The following is a 24,349-nucleotide window of genomic DNA, read 5'->3' on the forward strand; positions in this document are numbered from 1 at the left end:
AGCTATGCTAATATTAGTGATTATGTGAGGAGATGTACATCTTTCTCGTAAGATACTCCTTCTTCCTCTCAATCTACTTTCATACCTTGCTAGCTCTCACCATCTTTGAAGGTGTGTGAGGTCTTGGGTCTGAGACCGGGGATAATTGATGTTGTGTTTGCTAAGTGTTTTGCTTAGTGCATGAAGTTTTCATCTTCATTGCACTAGCTAGTCTTGAAGGAACACAAAGAATTGTATTGTACAATGTCTCTCTTGATGGGAGAAACCATAATACAAAGCCTTTTGGAGGCGGGACCGGCTCCATGAAAATCCGGTCCTCAACTGTTGTCCATAGCTTAATTTCTCTCTCTTTTGAAAGTATTTTTCATGCTATCTAACTAAGTGTTATGCTTTTTGTTGCTCTCTCCACCCAAGCACTCTTGTAATTCTCATTAGGAATCTATTCTAATGAAATGCCCACTATGTTCATGCTAGTTTCCGCTACACACAAGTTTTTAGGCCATTAAATGTTACACAATGTGTAGATATCCCCCAGTGCGAGAGAACACACCTTCGTTTGTGGCCTTCTTTGCAAGGTTTGCCTTTGCAGAATGGAAAATAGGTTCTCCGTGATGCCACGCTCCTGTAGGGAATCCTTTAGGAGTTGAAAAATAGCCATGTAAGCTTTGGTGCTAATCCCAGCTTCATCACAAGCTTGTTGCACGCCCGGGGGATTCACTGTGTTTTTCCGTACGATACCACGTGAGCGTACAATAGGGGTGTTTTTGGATTTTGTACATGAGCGTATACAATAGGGGTAGCCCCTCATTATTTCATACTCATACCGTACACATAAGGGAGGGGGGGGGGGGGGGGGGGGGGGTTATATTGGGGCTACATTCAACTACCTGAGCCACCTTAAAAACATTAGTAAGCCTCTCTCTCTCTCTCTGTGTGTGTGTGTGTGTGTGTGTGTGTGTGTGTGTGTGTGTGTGCATCGATGAATACTGTCATGGCGTGGTGAAAGTAAGGGCAAACTTGAAATTTTCTCGTTTTTTTGGTCAAAATTAGAAGCTTTTGTCGGTAATTACACTAAAACTTATGAAAATTTCCTCCTTTTCTTAAAGCCAAGCTCAAACCCCTCTAATTTGTCAAAATTCCCAAAATACCCTTCAAATTTTTAAAATTCCCAAAGTACACATGTATCTATTTTGGTCGGATTGATCAAGCTTTTCTAATTTTTATTTTTTTTTGACAATTGAGATGCATTTGTTAGTGGTTAGCATGTAATTTGTCACATATTACCTCACAAAACAGGCAACTATGTCCACAAAGATAACACATAAGTGTAGTCGTCAACAAAATGTCAATCATCTATCTTACCACACATTGGCGAGAGAGAGAGAGAGAGAGAGAGAGAGAGAGAGAGAGAGAGGAGGAGAAGAAGAAGAGAGTTTTAACGTCGTAGGAAACTATCCCAAAATTCCCTTAAGATCTAGCCGAGACGAGTCGTTGAACTCAAGACCTGTTATGTGTGTGTGTGTGTGTGTGTGTGTGAGAGAGAGAGAGAGAGAGAGAGAGAGAGAGAGAGAGAGAGAGAGAGAGAGAGAGAGGGATGGAGAATGTTAAATCTGGTATTTATTATGCTGGTTTAAATGTAGAAATGACACATCGTGAGAACATAGATTTTCACTCTATATTTGTTTCACCACCTTTCATGGCAACATGATGGTGTTCAAGCATCGTCTACTTGCACTATTTGAACATAGGGGATGCACGAGATTGATCTTTTCTATCACCGCCGTTTGAATATGGGGCCAGCAAAAGATTAATCCAAGCATCTCTCAAGTGCACGATGTGAACATAGAGAAGGTCAAAGTCACCTCTAGCCCTTCTATCATTGCCGTTTGAATATGGGGCAAGCACAAGATTAATCCAAGCATCTCTCAAGTGCACGATGTGAACATAGAGAAGGTCGAAGTCACCTCTAGCCCTCTTCTTTCATTGCATCGTGTGAATCTAGTCTACGTCTAGAAATATTCATGCAACAAATTTTTTTTCCCAACTTTTGAGCATTTCCAAATGTTGGTCCTTCGTTGCAGACAATGAAGAGGCTTTGTACGACATAAGAAGATTTAGAAACTTCCTCATGTAGGGGTTCTTCTCAATTTTTTTCATACAATGCATAACATCATGCGATTTTACTCGAGAGGCACCGCATACCTAGCTAGGTACGATTGGGTGCAAGGGACCCTTGGCCCCCCCACCGGGCCGGCGGCCCCCTGCCCCCAATCGTACCTAGCTAGGTATGCGGCGCCTCCCTCACAAAAGCTCATGATGTTGAGGTAAGTCACAATGTGGGAAATATTGTGAGAATTTGTCCAAAACTTCTTGTGCGAGTAGGTAGTACCAATAAATTGTGAGGGGAGCCAGTAGGTGGACGAGTAGGGAGAATTATTTACACACACACACACACACACACACACACACACACACACACACACACATACACACAGTGTCACAGGCTACTATTGGGCGGTTAGCGAAGTAGGCACTAGGGTAGAGGGGCCGGAGGGCCGGTAGTGGACAACCTAAGAGATGGGAATGCCTGTAGGGGCTACGACTCACCATTTCTAGCGTTGAAGGATGCAAACGATAGCCAAAGAGCTATGTAACCTTGAGCTGAGAATAGAGCATCACCGACAAAGCACATATGACATGCACACGAAAAAGATGATCTACGTGTAACAAAAAGTGGTATCAGTGGGCCATCGCTCTTGTTTAGAAGACTCGAATGTGGGCTGTCAGTGGGCTCGGGGTGGGAAAGGCCACTTAGGAGTTTAATAATACAATTAATAATACAATGTATAAGCTTGAAGCTTGGAGGTGAGGGAAATTTGAAATACAGGGGACGGTAAGGAGTTCAAGCTGTTTCGCCAAATGGGGGCGGGTATGGGCGGGATGCAGAGACCGTGCGGGTGCGAGGTTTTCGACCCCGAGAGAGAGAGAGAGAGAGAGAGAGAGAGAGAGAGAGAGAGAGAGAAGCCGATGCAATGTGTAGCAGAGAGGAACTAAGGTACCTGTGATGGGCGGAACAGGGCCCATCCCGTGAGGGCGCCGCTGGAGCAGGGGGTGGTGCGACAGTGGCGGAGTGCTGTTGGGGCTGGAGCTGGAGCTTATGAGAGCAAGGCTAGAGCTGGATCTTATGAGAGCAGAGCAGCCCCTCGCCCAGGGGGAGGTCAGCAAAGCGCAACAAGCTGGAGAGAGAGAGAGAGAGAGAGAGAGAGAGAGAGAGAGAGAGAGAGAGAGAGAGCTAGCAGCCTAGCACCATGAAGGTCGCCCTCCTCACTTTTGCCCTGCTCATCTCTGTGCTATGTGCCGCCAGAGCCAACAACAACATGACAGACATCCTCGCTTCTCACCCCAGCCACTCCGCCCTCAGCAGGCTCTGCAAGGAAATAGGGGTCGCGGCCGCCAGCTTCTTCAGGAGTACCATCACTGTTTTTGTCCCGCCCGACTCAGGTTCTTGACCCCATTGTCCAGCAGTACTCCTCCGACTCCAACACTGTGTATGATGTTGTAAGCTTCCATGTCCTGCTCGACTACTTCGACATTGCCAAGTTCAAGGCCATCACCAAGGGCACTACATTGAGCACCACTCTCTATCAGACCACTAGCCAAGCGGCTGGCCAGGATGGCTTTGTCAACATCGCTGTGAAAGGTAGCACTATTCATATTGCCTGCACAAATGGTGGCATGTCCATTGTTGTCCAGAACGAGCTCTACAAGGCCCCCTATAACATCAGCGTTGTCAGCATCAGCACCGTCCTTATCCCTAATGGAATTAGCGCACCAGGTCCTGCCGCTGGTCTTGTCAATTTCACCGAGATCTTGATCCAGGTTAGCATTGATATGATCTTTTACATTGTTGGACTTTTGGGTAAAAGATTTGTGCACCTTTTATCGATGTGTTTGGATGTTTAAGGCTTTATGGATATTAGCATTGCATAGGTGTCGAACGAGGTGCAGAAGTCTGTCCCCCACGAAATGCATGCTCTCATGTCATGTGGGAAGATGGCATGCATGTATGTATGGATGTACATATATGTATGTGCATGTCGATAAAAGGCATGCTTATGATGGTATGCATCATTAAGCTAGAGCATTAGTGCTCCTTCAAACCTTGCCTGTGTTGTGCCATATTAGTCCATTCTTCTCCATGATAGTTGCTAGAGCTATAACTTGTTTTAACCTTGATGCTTCTCATTCGTTTTTCTGCGAAATCACGCCAAGAACTACAACACTTTCTTGAGTCTCATCAAAGCTATGGGCGTGGATTCACTCCTTTTGAAGCATGATACTCCACAGCCATTCTTAGTCATTACGATTGAAGTTTTGCTTTATATGGGTTGTAGGGAATGGGTAAGAAAATTTTATTGCTATAAGCTTCTCAGGGCTAGGTGAGGAAAGCTATGAGGTAGGCAATGCACAAAGTCCACGCGGTCAAGGTAGCCCGTGCAAATGAGCTTACCAAAGGCAGGACCTATCGGTGTCACGTGACACATCCAACCCTATGTGTCCGTGGACAAGCTACAACATGATTAGGGTTCACTCACTCCAGTCAGTGTAGATTTAGAAGTGATCTGGTGTTAGGTGCAGCGGAATGAATGTTGTATTTTCTCAAGATTAGTGATCTTTATTGCTCAAGGTTCCTTTTAGTTCTTAGGGAAAGAGAGCTTTCCGTCTTGTAGAGTGTTGTGGTCACGAACAAAGTGAGTGGATGTTGTGCGTGCAAGTGAAAGAGACTGAGAGAAGGAGAGAGAAGAGATACGACACCGAGAGGTTGTAAAACCCTCCTCCGAAGGCCCCACTCTCGTCGGCGAGAGTGGTCTATTCTTTTATTGCACAAAGGTGTACAGTGCGAATGCAATGGACTGATGCAATGGGACTATGCCGATGACGACGACGGTGATGACGGCGACGACTTGGGCTGAAACTGTGAATCTTCTATACGCTGAATTTCTTGGACTGTTTCGGGCTGAAAATGGACTGTTTTCGGGGCTGAAAATAGACTGTTCCTTACGGTGTTTGTGGCTGCAAATACCTGCTAGAAAAACGTTGGGTTATCTACACTTTTAGGCTGCATTTTTTGGGGGAGTTCTTTGGTTGGAAAAAACGATGGACAGCAGTGAGATTAGGGCTGAAAAATGCTACCACAGAGGTTCTTACACTGCTGAAATCGCTGGTCTTGGAAAGAGTTTAAGGGCTGAATTCCTTGCAGTGGTTTAAATGCTGAAAACACAACTGATCTGCTGTAGAAAGTTAGCGTTAATAAATCCCCTTTGCTGCTGCCAATGAATAGAAAAAACGCTGAGGTATGTTGAAGGAAACGCTATGCTTGATGTGGTTCTGTCTCGTGGGAAAACACCGAGGGAGGCTGATCTGCAAGGGACTAACGCCAGAATTGAGGGAGAACTTCACGGCGAGGATGCTCTATGAAAACGCCAAGGTGATGGGAGGTATGGCGATGGGGGGTCATGAGGGGGGGTACTGCTGAGAAGTTGCCTGTTGAGTAGGAAGCTCCTGCTGCCTCTTCTGCCAGAAAGTGTGAACTTTGGTTTGCTTATATATTAACTTAGAAAAATTGCCCTACCTACTTTGGTTGGAAAGTCACTTAAAAATAATAAGTGGAAATCCCATAAATAGGAAAATAGGCTAAATGCACTGGAAAATTCCCCTAACTGATGCTAATGGATTCTTATGGGAATTCCGATGATCATGCTGTGTGCAACCGGAGGATATGCATCTATGCTAAGTGACTGGGCATGCACGGTCTACGAATAGACTCACAAAAGTGCCAAATCACTGCTAATCTAACTTGATCGGACTGACTGAACCCTGTTGTGGTGTAGCTTGTCCACGGACACATAGGGTTGGGATGTATCACGTGACATCTGACACTTTTGTGGGTCTATTCGTAGACCGTGCATGCCCAGTCACTTAGTGTAGATGCATATCCTCTGGATGGTCTACGAATAGACTCACAAAAGTGCCAGATCACTGCTAATCTACCTTGATCGGACTGATTGAACCCTATTGTGGTGTAGCTTGTCCACGGACACATAGGGTTGGGATGTGTCACGTGACATCTGGCACTTTTGTGAGTCTATTCGTAGACCGTGCATGCCCAGTCACTTAGTGTAGATGCATATCCTCTGGTTGCACACAGCATGATCATCAGTATTCCCTTCAGAATTCATCATATTCAATTAGGGGAAATTTCCAGTGCATTTAGCATATTTTACCTATTTTTGGCATTTTTCACTTATTATTTCTAAGTGACTTTCCAACAAAGGTAGGTAGGGCAATTTTGCTAAGTTAATATATAAGCAATCGTAACTTAGCACTCAATGGCAGAAGAGGCAGCAGGAGCTCCCCGCTCAACAGGCACCTTCTCAACAGAAACCATCAAGAACTCATCAAGCAACCCCTCAGCACTCACCTAAGCCTAGCGTTTCCATCACCATCAAGACCCCATCCTACCCTGGCATTTTCAGCAGTTCCGGATCGCAGAAGCTTTCCTTGCATCTAGCATTTTTACTCCCAAGCATCATCGCCAGCATTCCAGTGGCCTAGCGTTTTTGGATTCCATTAGCCCAGTGTTTTGGTCAACCTCAACCATAGCGTTTTTAGATTTCAGCAGCAGTTCCAGATTGCCTAGCGTTTTGCTAACGATCCCAAATCTGTCAGCGTTTCCTATTTTTAGCCCATTCTACAGCAGGAAGCTCAGCGTTTTCAGCCTTGAAGACAATAGCAGATTCAGGCCTAAGTACATGCAGAAGACCCCCATTTTCAGCCCTCAAAAACGCAACAAAACCAATCATTTTCAGCCACCCAAAACAGCCCAAAGATTAGCAGATTTTCAGCAGTTAGAAAACCAGAGATTTCAGCCCTAAAGTCATCGTCGTCATCCCCATCGTCGTCACCATCATAGTTCCAAGTTGCATCAGTCCATTGCATCCGCATTGTACCACTTTGTGCAATCAAATAGTAGACCACTCTCACCAGTCTGCTTATAGTATCATTGGTAACATGGAAAAGTGCGCCCATGATTTATATGAAGCTCTTCCCGAATGTTAGGTGCAACGGAATGAATGTTTGAACTTTGCTCAAGATGAGTGCTCCATAGTGTGCTCAAGGTTCCTTTTTGTTCTTATGGAAGGGAGAGCCTTCCGTTCTTAATGAGAGAGTGCTATTATCACGAACAAAGTGAGTGGATACTGTGCGTGCAAGTGTATGAGACTGAGAGATAGAGAGAGAAGAGAATACGACACCAGAGATGTAAAACCCTCCTCCAAAGGCCCCACTCTCGTTGGCGAGAGTGGTCTACTTATGATTGCACAAACTAGTATAAACTGAATGCATGTGACTGATGCAAGTCTAGGCTAAGTCGATGTCGACAACGGTGATGAGGAGACCAACCTAAGGGCTGAAATATGCAATCTTTTATCTGCTGTCCAAAAACGCTATGGGCTGAAATCTGCTGTTGCCGAAAACGCTATGGAAAACGTTGATTTTGCTGGTCTTTAGGGCTGAAAATCTACATCTAATGTAGGGCTGAAAACTGATGATCTTTGGGTTGAATCTGCTACTCTTTTAGGGTTGAACATAGGGCTGCTTCTTGCTGAAAAACGCTGCTATAGATGGTTGAAAACGTTGGTTCGACGAGGGCTGAAAACGCTAAATGATTCTGCTACTGCTGGCGTTAGTGGATGAAAACGTTAGTCTTGTGGTCTGGATGGCGATGGGGCTTGATGGGAAAACTCCAAGGCTGATGTCTGGCGCAGCTTCTTGAGGAAAATGCTAGGAGGCTCTACTTGGGGTAGAATCGCCTAGAGTTGGGATTCTTGCTTGAGAAGTTGCCTATTGAGAGATGGAGCTCCTGCTGCCTCTTCTGTCATTTAGTGCTAACTTGGGTTTTCTTTTATATTATCTTACCCAATTTGCCCTACTCAGTTTCCAACAAAAGTCACTTAAATTAATAAGTGAAAATTGTCAAAAATAGGGAAAATAGGCTAAAATCATTGAAAAGTTTCCCTGATTGATTCTGATGGGAATGCTTATGATCATGTTGTGTGCAACCAAAGGATATGCATCTACACTAAGTGATTGGTTATGCACGGTCTGTGAACATACTCACAAACGTGCCAGAACACTGGCTAATCTAGACTGGCTGGACTGACTGAACCCTTGTCGTGTTGTAGCTTGTCCATGGACACATAGGGTTTGATGTGTCACGTGACACCGAAGGTGTTCAATTGATAATGAAGCTCAAGGCTTGGCGTGCAGAAAGAGACCAGAGTAAGCGTGCCAAAGATATAGATACACAATATGTGTTATCTAAAAAGCTACGAAGGAAGTTACAAATTATGTAGTTGTTTGCAAGTATTCTTGTTTATGAATGGGGTTTGTCTTTACATATAAGAAAACTCGGGTATGGCCATCAAGGAGATTGTGATTAACCTCAATGAAGGGACAGGGCAAACAAACACACTTGGTTTTGTTATGGGGAGAGAAGGAGCCATATGACATGTTTTGATTTGATTTATGTATTTTATGTACACAGCAGCCATATGACATGGACATCCCATTTTGTTGATTGTATAGTATAAGAAGCATGACATACTAGCACTTGCAATGTAGTTTGATTTTGAGGGTTCTTAAGTTAATTTGGTAGACTACTTCTTTTATGTTTTCATTTTGTGTTTGTTTTGTACATGATCGCCTATCGATGTGGACATTGCCTTTTGGTAATCGTGTGATTAGACTATGTGATTGGAGGTTTCCTATGTACTATGATATGAAGGTCATACCACCACTTTGAAGTTAAATTACTTTGACTCTATTGAAAATGTGTTTGATTTTAATGTGTAAGATAATCCTTAAATCCCACGTGGGAGCCCAAGATGAGGTGGACAGTTTTTTGGAAAAAGAAATTATGTGATGAAAATCCTATGTGGGAGCCCAAGAAAGGGTGTACTGAGTTTTTTTGAGAAAGAGGTCTCCGTACAAAGGAGGTTCTGGCGAAATTTTTAAGATCTATATTTTATATACAAACTCAAAATTAAATACAGATGGTGCTTTCTTAAAATTTGTATCTTGCTTAAGCATAGACGTGCATTCATATCACATATAATTATTTTTGTTCAAAAAGATTAATCTTTTAATGGGTTGTTTTTTAATGTGTTTTGATTTGATGAGTGAAGTTTTTCATGGTTGTTTAAGAGTATGCATTATTTGTTATTTAAAGAACAATCCATTTCATATGTGTGTCTTAAATCCCATGTAAGAAGCCTACTAAGTAGGTGGCTAGTATCATATGTTTTGAGATTGAGATTTGTATCAGTTTACAAAGCAAATGCTATTCGTTTTTTGACAAATTACATTGAAACGATTGGTTTATTTTAATTTAGTATTCATTATATTTGTTGCTTTTCATGGTTTGTTCTCTTACCATCTATTGCAAATGAAAACACACTACAATGTACACTTTTGTTCATTTGCAGCTCAAAAATGTATTTTTGCAAAAGCATGTGCTTCTAAGATTGTTATGTTACTAGTATACATAAAATAGTGGGTCATTACATTCCATACGAAATCCGTATGAGGGGGGATGGCTCATTGTGAGAATGTCCATATCTTGTCCGTATGTAGGGGGGTTGGTTAGCATGTAAGATACCGTACATAGGGGGGTTTCTCTAATTTTGATGCACGCATGTGACATCCCCCCATTATTAATAGTGAATCCCCTGGGGTTGCAGTATTTAACTGTTAGTATTTCAAATTTACCTTGTGGTTCAATTAGTCGCATTTGTTGTGGTTTGATTTAGTGGATTCCGTGCACTTTCCCTGTGAACGAGAAGCTGCTATATTCTGCATCTGTGAGATTGTTGAATCATGAGAATACATATTTGCCAATGATATTGAATATTTTTATATCTGTTGACTGCAACTCTAAGAGAAAATGGTCGATGAAGAGCAAGATATTGGCACCCAATCACTATCTGATGATCAACAACAAGCGGCTGTTAATGCATTTTAGCGCATGAAGTCTCTAGCACACAGCATGTCGGCACAACAAGCGACAGTTACTGCTCGACGACTCTCAAAATGGGCAAATCCAAACCACATGTGATGGAAAGAGATCAATAAAGAAGTGACAAAGGACATGATCAAGACAATATGGCCATGTGAGGACGCAGAGATCAAGAAAGGAAGGTGGAAGGTTTCGAAGTGCATCCATGATGCGATCAAAGAAAACACTGAGAGGATTTATTTGGAGGTTTATGAACATCCCCTGCACAATATAGATTGTGCGCTATATTTTGCAAAAATGTTATATGTTCACTTCACGCAACAGCGACCAGTAGACTTCTTGTCAAAGGAGACAATTGTTGCCACTCATGATTTAAGGGAGAGTTGTGTCACTTTCACCCGAGATGAGCTGACATTGATAGTGGAAGGCGCCGACCTATAGTTAAAAAGAGAGAAGGATATTTACATGACACAGTTGGGAGAGAAAGATGACAAAATAACATGGCTTTCTATAGGCACCCAGACACCCCAACCCTCACAAGTCCGGATCGAGAAAAGCATTCACCGCTTAAGTCAGGACGTTCAAAATCTGACACAGCGAGTGAATCCACCACCTGTACAAGGGACACACATTAGCCATCTTGTCATACATCCGGATTTGGTCCCCTCGCCTACTTCAGATGCATCCTCATCTTCCCAATGTCCAGTTTGCTACAAGAATTTTGATGGATGGAGTGGATATTATATATTAACATGTGGTCATTATTATCATTTAGTTTGTCTTATTCGTTAATGCAAAATAGTAGTCGATATGCAATCTATTCACAAGATATTCTACAAGGAATATATATTATGTTTGGCATGGTATACAAATATAAATTCAAGCAAGCACGCCAAGATACCCTTAGCACAATTAGAAATCTGTTTGATGAGCAAGATGCTGCTTCAGGGCAACACAATTGAGATTGATAAACTATGTACTCTCACGAATATGAAGCATTGTAATTAAAACACATTTGAATACAAGGTCTTTTACAATGGTTTTTGACATTTACTCGTTCTACTCTCAAGCTATATTGAATATGTTGAGTTGTTATCTGGTTCTAAGTTTGATTGTTGTGGTTTTCCTTGTAATTCAACCTCCACATCTATTATCAAATTCTCTTCTATTTTGTCTACAGTGCATTGAGATACACCAACATTGAACTCTTCTTCATCTTTGTTTTGACAATCATACAACCAGGTTGGCATTTCCTCCTCGTATCCAACACTTTCGATGTGAAGAGTGCTAGTAGTCTGTTAGTAGTCTGTTGTGAATAGTGCTGTGAACATACTTGTACATACTCTAGTTTCTCTCTGAACTTGAGTTTACTGCACATTGTGCGAGTACTTTCGTTGCAAGTGGACGTAAGGTAGAGTACTGCTCTCCACCATTCATCATCCACCACTTCCATGTTGGTTGCTCTTTTGCCATTACTTGTATAAAATCATTCGCAAAAGGACCTTCTTTTAATCTAAATGCACTTATTTCTTTGATGCAATCAATTCGGTTCTTAAAGTTAGAGTAGAACGTGTTGACCATGTGATAGAAATCGCTTACTACCTCTGTATTGGACATCAGATCTAAATTCCAATACTCTGGATCGAGCATGTAAGCAACGCTATGGAGTGGACTATGAGCGCTCTTCCACCTTGCATGAAAATACTTAGCCAAAATTTTTTGTTGTTTGCTAGAGAATGGTAATCGCCACTCCTCTACTACAAACTCTTTCAACTCTTCAGGATTTTCAAGACTCTGTTGGACTGACCACCATGTCATCCATACTTTGCCCAAGTTTGGCGCCCTTTGATCAAGATTGCCGATTGCGAACATAACGGGTATCATTACATGGTATGAATCCATTACACTCCTCCACCAAGCAGCCTTGTTTACATTGCCACGTAGACATGTAAATTTATCTTTCACTTTTTCTTTCTGCTCAAGCTGCCATTCATCAAAGGCCGCGCAATTGAATGTGTCAATCATAGCGCATGTTTTACGAACAAGTGATTCCAAGGTATAAAAGTGTGTGTAGAATCGAGTTTTAGCAGGAAGTTTCAACATCATTGATATGCGCATCCTATACAAATCGAGCACTCTTCGTCGCTTCAAGATAAATTTCACAACCTGACGTGTTGTATCAATTATTTGGCGAACAATGTGGCTTCTTCGCTAGTGTACCAATCTTTCAGCACCAAGTTGAAGCTGTGCGTATTACAAACCATTGGCAAAAATTTATGGAAAGCACTTTTTTATTTACTGGCGTTTTTACAATTCTTTGCATTGTCCATGACTACTTGAACGACATGTTCAGCACCAATTTCTTTAATTACATTAATCAAGACCTCAGAAATGTATTTGCCACTTTTTATTACACCAGAATTATCAATCGCGTTTATAAACGTTTCTTCCCTTGGACAAACTAGCAATACATTGATCAACGGTCTTCTTTGAACATTTGACCATCCATCACTCACAATCGTAATTCTTAACAATCTTTGAACATTTGACCAGTCATCACTCAAAAAAAGGTCAAAAAATGATTTTTTTGATATGTATATATGATGGGGAGGAGTTTTAAGTCAAAAATAAGTAAGAATTACTTTTTTGAAAAAAGTGTTTATTCTTTGTCCTTAGTAATGCACGTTCTTAATGATGTGTCCATACTCCTCTACTCCCTTCACTTTAAAAAGGCTAAAGAGAGAAATTGACCTCTTAGGTCCACATCCTACATGTGCTTTAAAAAAAGGCTAGAAAAGTCTATTCGAAACCAACTACTTGGATGCCCTTGCCCCCTTAATCCCTAAAAATTAGGATTTCTTACAAGGCTCATGCAAAGTCCATATTTTTCCAAATGAAAGATGTGTCTAAAACACTTGCCTCCTCAAAAACTCAAGCTAAACATTAAATATGATTTCAATGGATTTTTCCATAAATTTAGGGATTCTTCCTAGCTAATTTGCCCTGTTTGCGAGAAAAAAGAAGCATTTTTGGGCTAAAAATGGCCTTAAAAAGATCACAAATAGTCCAAAATTAGCTTGAAATAGCTCAAAATGCCACATCAAGGACATTGAAATCCTTGTTCAAGCTGAGGTGAGTTTATAAAGCCAAGAATGAGCTCTTTTAGACATCTAAGAAAGGAGATACTCTAGTTCTAAGTGAGTGTGCTAGTACAGTCTTGCACTGTTTCCACTGCATGTTCCATGCTCTGAGGCCACCAATTAGGGTTTTCACTCTTCAAGTAATCACTTAGACTTGTTTGATGAAGTCTTGAAGCTCCCATGAAATAGTCATGAGACAAAGAATTGAATCATAAATTTAGGGGTTTAATAAGGGCGAAAGAGCACTGTATCTATTCAATAGGGAGCTAGGCTACACCAAATCATCACACACATAAGAGTTTTGAGTTGATATTCGTTGTTTTCTAGAGTGATAATTTCATGTATGGAGTTTGGGTCTTTTTGAGTGTGCCTTTAGCTTCAAAGGTTCTACAATCTACTTGATTTTACTTTGAACCCTCACAGTTAAAGGATTGGCAATTTCCTAGCCGCACTATGCACTTCTTGCCACTCGCCAACACATTTCCATTAAGTGTTGACAGATGACATTGTTGTTCTTGCCCAAATTGGGAGTGATTCTCACACATGGGGTGTAAGGTGTGAGCTTTGTTCTAGAGTACTAGAGTATGAGTAAAGGAGAGAAGAGAATGAATTATCCCACATGCAGTGGTGCAAGGTTGTAGAGCTTCTTATAGATCATTTCATGAATGAATAAACCAAAGTCTATTTTGCATTAAATCTCTCTTGTTTATAGTGAGTTTGTGATGGATGAGCAAATACTCAAGATCCTGTTTATGAGTTCAAGTTAATTGATCTTGGAACCTAATTCGCATGAGTGACAATCTATCCAACACACACTCACTTGTGTACACGACGTTTCTCTTTCATCCACCCTAGCTAGCACGATCCCATTTCCATCATGGGGCCACAAGGGGCCGCCCAATCTTTTATAAGGGCAAGATCTCCCCTCCCACTAGCGCTAGGGGAAGAGGGGAGGATTCATATGCTATGGAAGAGAAGAGAAAAGGGACAGCTTGAGTCGAGGAGGAAGCTTCCTAAGTGATCATTATGATGCAAGCTCATGAAAAAGTATCGAAAAGAGTCGAACAAGTGTGTGATAGGAACAAAGTTTCCAAGAAAGGTAAAAAGTATCATATTATGCCACGTTTTTCATGGAAAGAGGGTGTTTTTTACAATTAGAGAAAGGAAAGCCATTTTTTTGAAGAGAGATTATTTTAAAGTTTTTTTGTGAGAAGAAGAAGGCTGCCATAGCCATCGCTAGCATATTTTTTCAGTGTCATCTCTCCCATACTCTTGTTCTCTACTATTCTTTTATGTGGTGGCTCTAGTTGTGTGTGTGCATAAGCCTCCGAGCCATTTGTGGTGTGGAGAGAGAGAGAGAGAGAGAGAGAGAGAGAGAGAGAGGTAAATTATGTGTGTGTTTGAGAGCTGAGAGGTGATCATTCTGTTTAGTATGTGGCAAGTGAAATTGCTGAGAGGTGATCATTCTGTTTAGTATGTGGCAAGTGAAATTTTTACTAGTAAGTTTATGCTTGGGTGTGCTTAGGCAAGTGATTGCAATGAATTTTGATGATTTGTTGTGTTTCTCGAGAGAATTGGGTGTTAGGGTAAGACCACGCTAGTGGCACCACATGGTAAAGGTCCTTGGTCTACTAGGATGAATGAAACAATGACTTGGTCCAACAGGAAAAGGACACAACCTCTCTAGCCAATGGATGTAAACTACCAAGCCTATATTAGAGGCTTTGCACTTTGAGTCTTATCATTGTGTCAATTCTCTCTCTCTCTCTCTCTTTAATAACCTAACTCTAATTACCATCTCTCTAACCCTAACATAAACACGATGGTTAAAAGGCTTCACCCTCCATAGCCTAACGCTAATCATTGATGATTAGGGAGTACGCTAATCATTGATGATTAGGGAGTACGCTTTTGCATTGATGAACCCATCATTGGGGTGTAGTGTTTACACATGGGCTATATAGAGGCATAATGTGTGGTGTCCGGTGTGTTTTCTCTTTTCTCCCTTCCAACATGGTTATTTCATGAGAGAAACCCTAATTGCCAATTGATGGCCTCACCGGTTCAACTAGACTTTTTGGATATTGTCTCTCCTTTGAGGGTAATATTTGAGATGGTTGGCTAGTTTAGTTTAGTTGTGAATTGGATGTGGTTTTGGTTTACCAATAACTTACTAGCTGGTTGTCTAAATCTTTAGGATATGTATCTTGCATGTCGACTAGAGGCTATGTATGGCTCTCATGTGTCTTCATATTGTAGACTAAGGTTCTTCCTTTCTCTTGCTTAAGGACGGTGATCAAGCTCGTGTTCCAATATTGCTTAACACCAATGGTTTTAAGCATGGCCTCCCTAAAATGATTGGGTACTCATTTTCACCCGCTTGCATTATGTAGCAATTGACCAAGCACTCAATCCCCAATACTTTTGTCTTGACATCTTCAACTATCCCAAGACGCTTTGCCTTTTTGTGGTTGGCCATCCTTGTTAGGCCTAAGGTAAGACTGGGCAGGACAAGGCCTAAGACAGACATGCGGTGCAGGGGATCGTATAAATAGCATGGCCAAGGGCCTATATACTGCATGGTTGGGTGGTTCTTTGCATGTGCTAGTCTCCACACTCTCAGATTGGTATGAGAGCTCAGGGAAGCAGGGTAGCCATGACGTGGGCAAACTCCCCAAGGAGGAAATCCTCAATCTTGATTGTGTGCTGCATGGGCAACGTTCCTTATGAGGCATCTCAATGTGAGGCTGACATGGGTGGTGGAAATGATCGCTTGGGGTGAGGGTTGGACTTGGCCTGACCTTTACCAAAGCTGCCCCTATTTGCCTTCTCCTTTGGAATGCATGGTCACGGGGAGCAAAACCCGATATGCATAATCTAACAAAGCGGTGGAAATTGCAAAATCTAACCAAGAAGTTGGACATTGTGGAACATAACCAAGGGGTTTGGATTGCCAAGGAAACATCTAGGGTTACCAACTCAATATTTCTTGTTTTCTCTAATCTCTAATTTAGTGTCTCATAGGTCAAAGACACACTATACATTTTGAGGCAATATTTTTGGTCATGTGTACCTGGGTTGCATGATTCGTTATTCGACATTCGTTTTAGTCGTGAATAATGGTCGATTAATACGTTTCAAGATTTATTCGAGCGTATTATTCGCTGCCACGTCATTTTTATTCAAAATAACATTTAATTGCTAACATATCGATCGAAAGACTATCGATCGATAGGGTATCAATCAAAATAGTATCGATCGATTCTGAAATAGTATAAAAAGCCCAAATTTACGTGTTTTAGGTACGATTCCCTTCACCAAAGTGTCAGGTTACCCCCGACATAGAAAGGTTGAATTGTCAACTTAAAAAATACTTTGATTTTTTAAAGAAAATAGATTATTTTTAATGTTAAAACATTAAAAATAAAAAAATTTGGATAGATTTGAATAATCTATAATTCTAAGCAATAAAAGTTATTCTTTAACTCTATTGTTTTAGTATAAATAAATAATTCTAAGCACTATAGGCTATCTTTTTAGCTATAGTGTCTTAGTGAGAATGTATAATTCTAAACATTAAAGGCTATACTCTTAGCTCTATTTTGTTTTAGAATAGATAAATGTATAATTCTAAACATTAAAGGCTATACTCTTAGCTCTATTTGTTTTAGATAGATACTAAAATGATATTTGATGGTTTAAATCAATCATAACTATAATATGTGCATAGATGTAGTGTTAATTCATACATTTTGAAACATATCATTCACTAGGTAGATAAGACATTGATTTAGAAGATAAAAATAAACATTTCTTTGTGAAATTAAAAGGTTACCAAAGGTTATTTAAATTGAAATACTTCTATACTTGGTTGTTTGAGCAGGGTCTCCTACTTCTAAGTATGGATAAGATATACACATACATGTAGGGTCTTTTGGTTGTCATGAACAAATGTTCTTACCTCTATATAGACATAGAATCGGTCCACTTAGTGCCTCTTAGTTTTTATGAGATGATTCTCTTACTTCCAAGTGAGGTTCAAGTTATGAAGTAGAATTCACTTGGTTTTTATTGAGCTTATGCTCTTACCTCTAAGTGAATATGGTGGATCACCTATAGAATTCACTAGGTTGTGATCGAGCGAAAGCTCTTACCTCCTAGTGAATATTAGTCATGCATAGTACTTAGGAGTCACATGGATGTTATCGAGCTCATGCTCTTACCTCTATGTTGATATAGAAATTAGAGACCTCAGTTATTTTAGGGTCGATTGGTTGTGTTTGAGCAGTAGCTCCTACCTCCAAGAGACATAGATAGTGGAATGTGAGATAACTCCATCACTCATCTAGGTTGTCTTGAGCAAACGCTCTTTACCTCCTAGTAGCTAGGAATGTCATATCCATTGGTGATTTCCCCTAAAATATTATCTTAACACTATTTATTCATCATTTTAATTTAGCAAATCATATATATAACCTTTTATTTTTCTCATTGCGCGATTATGGTGAAAAATTATAATCATAGTGTATCTATTGATTGTAGGATATATTTTGTTGAAGTCAGAAAGCATGGTAAGAGAAAAAGAGTGGACATATGTGGAGGAAATAGAGAAAGACAAAACAGTTTCGTTTGTGGAATGCAAACATTGTGGGCATAAGTTGCACGGCAACTCAACTCGCATCAAGGAACACTTATTCGGCACTAGCCCCAATGTGAAAGAATGTGGAGCTACCATATTGATCGATAGTCTTTCGATCGATTTTTGTATCGAACGATATATTGTCAATCGATATTGTTTCTATTGAAATACTATCGATATTGTTTCTATCGAAATACTATCGATCGATAAGCTATCGATCGAAAGAATAGAAATTATTCAAAAATACCACGTATTATACAAGAATACGCGAATGATGACGATTTATTCGGTATAAATTGCATTATTCTGTCGAATAAATGCAACCCAGATGTGTGCTTGACTTCGGGTAAGTGACCGCTTTGTTCAACCTCCAGGTATGGATGTGATTTGGTTTTATTTCATTTTTTAATATTCTTTGATTGAATTTTCTAAGTAGGATGTATAATCTTGAATGCTTTCATCTATGTTTCTCTTTAGACACATGATAAGGCCGGTAAAGTAGGATATTGGGTCGTAGTGTCCCGAATACATTTCTACACTATGTAGTTATGGATCTACATGGTAGGGTTTTGTTTGGCACATATTCTCACAAGAGGAGAAACATGGTGTAGGAACTCATGGAGTTGTGTTTAGCCAGTGTGGAGCAAGGTTTATGAGGTCTCTCTCATTCATGTTGCTAAGTGTTTACAATAGTTACCTCCACACAAGTGTACATCTTGTTCTTAATGGATGTCATTTTTTTGGCCATCCTTATATGGGACATATTCCACATGTGGAGAATATGAGTCTCTGGGATTGACACCGGTGTCTGTTATTTCTATTATGTGTCTTTGAGAAACTTTCATTTACATCCCTTGGTTCATTGGAACCCTCAAATGTACTACCATTTGATTTCCTTCTCCAAAATCCTCTAATATGAACTTTTATTCGGTTATTCATTCTATTCATCACTGGAAGACTCTCACCTTGTAGAGGTAGATGCTAGCCTATTTGTAGGATAATTCAATGAGCTGACATGCATTCCAAAACCTTACTTGGCAGGTCTCTTAAGTCTGTAAATAGAATTAGACTTCTATTGCATAAAATATTGTCCAATCTCTTTTGGGAAATTGTAGCAAAAGCACTCAATCTAGTCCCTCAAAGTGATCCTCTAAAACAAGGAAATTGGCCAAAGGATATCCCAAAACCTCTAGCAATAGTCATCCAATGCATCTTTCTTATTCATTATCAAATGATGCCAAGCTTGAGCAATGATGACATTTTCTTCATATTCTTCTAATATCCAAGTCGACGTGAAAATTTTCTTGAATTTTACCCAGCTCGTAGAATATTTTCTATTGAACAACAAAGAAGACCACCACGTCTATGCATTTACTTTTAAGTAAGAGAATGACCTTCACACCTTGGAGCGTTCCAAGAACCAACCTCCCAAGAAGGTGATGTCAAATTGTTGTATGAACTCAAAGGTTTGATGGGTGTCATAGTAGCCTAAAAACTTATCAAATTTGATTGCTTGAGCCCCATCCTCGAACTCCTTGGTCTTCTTGCTCATTTGTTCACTGTCAGAAGAGGACGAGCTCTCCTTCTCTCAACTTCTAGATGGCCTCCCATGCCTTCTAGGATTTTTTTAAAATCTGCTTTTCTTGCTTTTCCGCTTCTTCCACCTTTTCTCATCCTCACTAGAGCTAGAGAATGACGAACTATAGGAACGCCACTCTGAAGACGAAGAAAAGTTTGGGTCATCCTCAAAATGAACATGCTTCTTAGATTTGTTTTCCAACTCGAAAGTCAACTTCTAGCCCAAAAAGCGAGGGATATCCACTGATTTCAAACATGTTTGACGATCAGTGGCAGGAGCTAGAGGAGATGGCACTATCTACACTCTCTTTGCACCTTGCGGAATCTGTATATGCTCTTGTTATGTATGAGACTACTTAGAGAGCACTTTGGCGCAGATTACATGATATGTATGATAGATCTGAGTCATCAAGGACTCGTGTGAGACATGTACATTCACGAGTACGCCGACAGGTGACATGTTGGTATTGTGGTCATTCTGGACACGTTAGACGGCGTTGTTTTCGTCGTATGCGACATCGTAGGAGACATAACAGTCTCAGAGATGTATGTAGTGATGCCATGGACTCACTTGCTTTGACATTTGAGGCAGATATACTGTCGGAGTATACTAGTGACGGGGATGTCACTTTTACCTCGAGCTATGCATGAGATGCTATACATGTGGATAGTGCAATCCCTTCGCAGTGGTTGCTAGACGCAGATGCTATGTTTCATGTCACGTCGCATCGTGAACGGTTTTGTAGCTATTCTAGCGGGATGCTTGGCAATGTACGTTTGATCGATGGATCGGTGCATGCGATAGCAGGTGCAGGAGATGTGAGACTGTCATTACCGAGTGGTGCATCTTACTTGTTACGACATGTGCGCTATGTACCAGATTTGACAGTGAGTTTGATGGTCAGCTTAGAGATTGTGGATGTCAGATTTCGCTACGAGAGCGAGATTTTGTGATGCATTTGGGTTCGCTAGTGATTGCGAGAGGTGCCAGGAGTGGTACAGGTTACCCATTGCATGTGGATCACGGGAGAGACGGTGTTGTCTCTGTGATCATGCAGCCAAGTAGAGAGCGAGAGAGCAGGCGAGTCTCTTTTGCTTGTGGGTTGCAGGATGCTTTGCATGGAGTGCAGAGCAGTGACCTTGTTGTGCAGGTTGCGTCTACGGATACACAGGTAGAGCGGGACAGCTCTAGTGAGTCACAGCAGGATGAGTCATCAGAGGTGATGACAGAGATGACTCACATGGATGCTGAGATGTCGACTATTGTGGAGTCATTTCTTGATATGCTTATGCCAGAGCTTGATGCAGATTCAGGACAGATGGATACTCTTGGTACACATGTGATATGTGGTGGGCACGAGGAGTCACTCCAGAGCTTGGAGTCAGAGTGCCATGGTCTCTATGATAGGGGACAGGATTGCCATGAGTTGAGTTCTGAGTTGGAGGTGGCAGAGGTTGCCAGGGTTGCATCAACGTTCGGTGTCCTCATGTACGAGATGTTGATCTCGAGGCCCGATATAGCAGCTGCAGTGGGAGCATTTTCAGCAAGGTTGATTAGTTGTTCGATGACTGATCTTGGCATAGAGCATGGGGGAGGTTTGCAGGTATTGGACCGATACTTACAGGAGTGCATGAGCTCTTGTAGACTCTTTGCAGAGATTGGAGCTAGCTTTGTGTGGCTTCCGCAGCGGGATGTTTGTCTATCAGTAGAGCCGGATGCACTAGCTCATCGAGAGTCAGTGGACATAGGTTGAGAGAATATCTCACCTTCTATTAGTTGTACACTAGTAGATATTGCTTAAAGGCACATTGGCCTTTAAGTGGGAGGTTGTTGGGGTTAAGGCCTATGTGCCTTGATAGGTCGCCCAGATCATGGGCGCCCACCCACTGTTACCCTATACTGATAGTGAGTATACTGTATAGGGGGAGCTGCACTTCATAGTCTCCCCACCCACATCGTGTGTGTGTCTCCTTCTCTCTCTCTCACTCTCTGTCTGTGGTGCTCCCCGATCCCCTTCAAGATTGTTATGTGTAATCTCAATGTTGAGAAAAAAATGAAGGAAGATCTAGAGGCTAAAATCAATCGATTTTTCATGCTTCACAATCCAGTGATGCAAAAGTGGATTTCACAATACGAGGATGCAAAGTAAGAGAGATAAAGGGCACGAATCTAGTGGAGATGGGGAAGACGACCACCGATGCATTATCCGACGGGTCTTGAGAGCCTACCAACATTCATGAGCTTAAGATGGTTGCACAACCAATTGAAAAGCACACAATAGTGTGGTGAACAAGTGACTGAGGAGGAGTGGGACTACTCTCCGGGTTGCGCTGTAAAAACTAGGGAAACTAGACTAGAGATCCTCCTTCCAACCTCCCATTATATAGGTGGGCTCCTAGCCCCTTGCTCTAGATGGATCCCTTGTCCACATTGTCTAGTCCGGCCCTTGTCTGGCCCTTGGCCGTAGTCCATGACCATCCTAGTCCTTAGGTTACAGGACCCTTGTCCTGACATTACTCTCCCCTTAAGAAGAGTTTTCGTCCTCGAAAACAAAAGTGGAAAACTTCTTCTTAAGAACACTAATGTTTTCCCAAGTGGCACCTTCTTCAGGTCGGTCTTTCCACTTGATTAAGGCTCGTTGTCGTACGTGATGTCGTGTATGCAACTCATGATAATCCAGAACATGTTCAGGTTCATGCGGTAAGTTAGGAGGTTCAATGTAATCAACCAAAACCTGTTGGTCAATGACGTTGTCATCCCCATGTAACCGCTTTTGTAGACGGCTTACATGAAACACCGGATGAATGCGAGAATGTGATGATAGTAATAGTTTGTAGGCACGATCACCGACTTGCTTGAGTATTTTGAAAGGCCCACAATATCGGGGAGATAATTTAGGTGTCGGTATAGTTTTTAGACTTTTTGAATGTTCTTGCACACGTAAACATACCTCCTCCCCTTCTTCGAAGGTAACTTGCCGACGTTTCTCATCAGCGTATTTCTTATACCGATCCTATGCTTGCCAGAGATTCTGCGAGCAAGTTTCAGCATATCCATGTGGTTTTGGAGAAAATCCTTAACCTGTTGGAGTTTTTTGGTTGCCAACCCCACCGTAACTGGTGACCTAGGTTGAAACCCGTACATGAGCATGAAAGGACTAAAACCTGTTGTGACATGCTTAGCACTGTTGTAGGCAAACTCGAGAATAGGTAAGTATTCTTCCCAGTCTGACTGTTTTTTGCTGACATATGCTCTTAGCATATCCTCTAGCACCTGGTTAACCATTCCGTTTGACCATCCGTTTCTGGATAATCAGTTGTACTGAGGTTTAGTTGTGTACCCAATCGTTTAAATACAGCTCTCCAAAAGTGGCTGTTAAACTTGGGATCATGGTCACTAACAATGTTACTTGGCAAACCATACAATTTGCATAGATTGTCCACAAATAACTTGGCTAGTTCCGGTGTCTTAACCGTTGATTTGGTCGGAATAAACTTACATAGTTAGTCAACCTGTCTACGACCACCCATACTGAGTCATGACCTCGTATAGTGGTTGGTAAACCTACAATAAAATCCATAGAGATACTTTCCCATTTTCCATTGGGAATCTCCAAAGGGTGTAAGAGTCCTCCTGCTTTCAGGCGCTCTGCCTTGTTAACTTGACATTTTTGGCAATGCAAGACATAAGCTTGAATAAAGCCATGTAGACCTGGCCAGTAAAACTGTCGTCGTACGGGAGAATAAGTTTTTTTAATCCCTGGGTGCTCTGCACTTGGACTATCATGACATTCATAAATAATTTGGTGCCGAATGTCTGTGTTTGTCGGTACACAAACTCTCCCCTTGTGGAGTAGGTACCCATTGTCGATGGTAAAATGCTTCCATCGCTGTAGTTCATCACTTGATAAAGGAGAACTAGGTGTGGAGGTTAACTGTACACTACCTGCATTGGAGTGAGAAGGATCCCTCTTTTGAACATGGCTCCACACTTTGGAATATGTTTCATCTTGCTCATATTTGCCCTTAAGAGAATTTAAAAATTCACTACAAACTTCCGTGAACAAGAGCGAATTGATCTCTGGCATTCGACTTAGAGCGTCTGCCACTACATTATATCGGCCTTTGCGATACCTTAATTTGGCGTCATATTCCTGAAAGATCTCGGCCCACCTGGCTTTCCGACCCTTCAAATATGTTTGTTGTGTAAACCATTTGATGCTTTCATGGTCAAAAACAATCTCGATCGAGCTGAGCACCATACAGATAATGCCGCCATGTCTTTAAGGCAGACACTATTGCATAGAGTTCGCGTTCGTAAGCAGAATAGTTCTGCTGAGCTGCATCAAGCTTCTTACTTTCAAATGCAATCGGTCGTCCGTCTTGTAACAGGACTGCTCCAATATCACTGGCATCCGTTTCCAAAAAGAACGGTTTCAAAGGATCTACACTAGCTAGTATAGGAGCTGTAGCTAATGCATCTTTGAGCGTATTGAAACTGTGCTGTTAAGCGTATCCCCATTGAAAAGCTTTACCTTTGCCTTTTAGTTGATCTGTCATAGGAACAGAAATGTGAGCATAGTTTTTAACGAACCTTCGGTAAAAACCTGCAAAGCCTAAAAAGATCTGTAATTCTTCTAGATTTTTAGGAGGTGGCCATTTCCTAATGGTATCCACTTTGGATTGATCCATGTATATGCCATTAGCTGAAATAACATGCCCTAAATAATGAATTTCATCTTTGATAAAATCACATTTAGATTCCTTGGCATATAACGTGTTTGTGCGTAACAACTCAAATACCTACCTGAGACGTTGTTAGTGTTCTTCTTCAAAATCACTATAAACTAGAATGTCATCGAGGAAAACAATGACAAATTTTCCCAAATATGGCTTCAAGACACTATCCATAAGTGT

The 24,349-nt window shown here is 41.4% G+C and overlaps 2 pseudogenes across 1 annotated transcript in view; one reads left to right on the forward strand and one right to left on the reverse strand.

Moving 5' to 3' along the window:
- Positions 1–2,890: 2,890 nt before the first annotated feature.
- On the reverse strand, positions 2,891–3,750 carry LOC147452190 (uncharacterized; annotated as a pseudogene).
- The window catches only part of LOC147452191 (uncharacterized), a 35,573-nt pseudogene continuing 14,965 nt past the window's right edge, over positions 3,742–24,349 (forward strand). The window contains exon 1 of the transcript XR_015188879.1: positions 3,742–3,879. The product of XR_015188879.1 is annotated as an uncharacterized LOC147452191 (transcript). The remainder of the gene's footprint in view (positions 3,880–24,349) is intronic.

Source organism: Adiantum capillus-veneris, chromosome 8, assembly GCF_014529385.1.
Source record: "Adiantum capillus-veneris isolate H3 chromosome 8, ASM1452938v2, whole genome shotgun sequence".
NCBI lineage: Eukaryota > Viridiplantae > Streptophyta > Polypodiopsida > Polypodiales > Pteridaceae > Adiantum > Adiantum capillus-veneris.